Raw genomic sequence first — 1,771 nt, 5'->3', positions numbered from 1 at the left:
CTAGCTTCGGTAGAGAATCAAACGCTGATCAAACTAGCCGGTTCTGTGACCAGTGATAACATTTCTGTAATGACAGGTGTCCCGGGACCTGCACCTTTGGGTCTGCTCTGCCTTCCTCCCTGCTGGCTGCAGCGTGCTCTCGCCTCTTCCTTCAGACAGAGAAATGTAGGTTCCTCATTTGTTTTTGGAAACGTGTCTGCACCCACATCTTTCCTCCACAGTGGCGTTTGGGGAGGAGGTAGTGGCGTTTGGGGAGGAGGTGACCCACCCACCTCCGTTTCCTGGGGCTTGTCCCGTTCCAGTGCCTCAGAAACTGTGTTACAGGCTGCATGTGGGACAAAAGGGAATTGCAGCTTCACATTGCACGCTTTTGTTGCTCAGGTTGGGGGAAGGCTGAGACTCCTTGGGAAGTCAATGATAGACCCTCCGAAGTAAGTTGAAGTGATTTTGTTTGATCAAACTAGCTGTATATACCTTAGCATTTATAAACCTGCCGCAGGATAATGTATTGAAAGTCAGTGTGTATTTTTTCTGTTTTTTCCATTCTAAGATGGTACCAGATCTTGGTGTTCCCTTGCCTCCAGGATTCTTTTTCAAATGGGAATCAAAGGATGGAGTTGTTTGTTTGTTTAATTTGGCTGCACTGAGTTTTAGTTGCAGCATGGGGGCTCTTTAGAAAGATCAAAAAGATTGTCTTTCTAAAGACAATCCTAACATCATCCATCAGGTGAATGACTGGACCCACTGTGGCAACCCTCTCCTGGAACACTGCCCTCCGTGAAACGACAACCATCTGTGCAGCCGCGGCGATGCTGAAAGAGAGAGTCAGTTCAGAAAGGCCATGTGCTGTAAGGATCCATTTATATGCCATTCTGGAAAAGGCAGGACTGTGGGATCAGCAAACATGGCTAGTGTTAGGACTGTTTGAGGTCAGCGTGTGTTTTGGTGATGGAGCTCTTGTGTGTTCTCATTGTGGTGACAGTTATACACATCTGTGCCTGTTAAAACTCTTGGAACCATATATATGCATGCACACATGGGTCAATTTTTGTGTAAGCAGTTTTGTTTTGTTTTGTTTTTAAAGGGAGAGAGAGGTCATTTTTTAAAAACTTCTGCCTTTGGCCCTGTAATATAACCCCTTGGGGGACTTTCTGGGTAGACCAGCATTTAACAGTCCGAACTCCCAATGCAGGGGGCCAGGGTTTGATCCCTGGTCAGGGAACTAAATCCTGCATGCTGGAATTAAATTTTTTTTTTAATGAAAATGTGTTTCTTGTGTTGTATGAAAGGAGAGAAGGTTAGCACTCCCCTTGACAAGGATGGAAGAGGCTTTCGGGCCTAACAACACGCATACGGTTAAGGCATTGCCACCTACTTCGTGGCATCTAACCACTGTTTTTCGATTATACAGAGCGAAGTAAGCCAGAAAGAAAAACACCAATACAGTATACTAACACATATATATGGAATTTAGAAAGATGGCAATGACGACCCTGTATGCAAGACAGGAAAAAAGACGCAGCTGTGTATAACGGACTTTTGGACTCAGAGGGAGAGGGAGAGGGTGGGATGATATGGGAGGATGGCATTCTATCATGTATACTATCATGTAAGAATTGAATCGCTAGTCTATGTCTGACGCAGGATACAGCATGCTTGGGGCTGGTGCATGGGGATGACCCACAGAGATGTTATGGGGAGGGAGGTGGGAGGGGGGTTCATGTTTGGGAACACATGTAAGAATTAAAGATTTTAAAATTTAAAAAATAAA

At 45.1% G+C, this 1,771-nt stretch overlaps 1 non-coding gene across 1 annotated transcript; it reads left to right on the top strand.

Annotated features, from left to right (window-relative positions):
• Window positions 1-1,275: 1,275 nt before the first annotated feature.
• LOC128059721 (U6atac minor spliceosomal RNA) lies at window positions 1,276-1,401 on the top strand. Its single transcript, XR_008200643.1, has one exon. It is a non-coding gene; the product is annotated as a U6atac minor spliceosomal RNA (small nuclear RNA).
• The last annotated feature ends 370 nt before the right edge of the window (window positions 1,402-1,771 follow it).

The sequence above is a fragment of the Budorcas taxicolor genome, chromosome 14, assembly GCF_023091745.1.
Source record: "Budorcas taxicolor isolate Tak-1 chromosome 14, Takin1.1, whole genome shotgun sequence".
Classification (NCBI taxonomy): domain Eukaryota; kingdom Metazoa; phylum Chordata; class Mammalia; order Artiodactyla; family Bovidae; genus Budorcas; species Budorcas taxicolor.
This window is presented reverse-complemented; position numbering and strand designations above follow the sequence as displayed.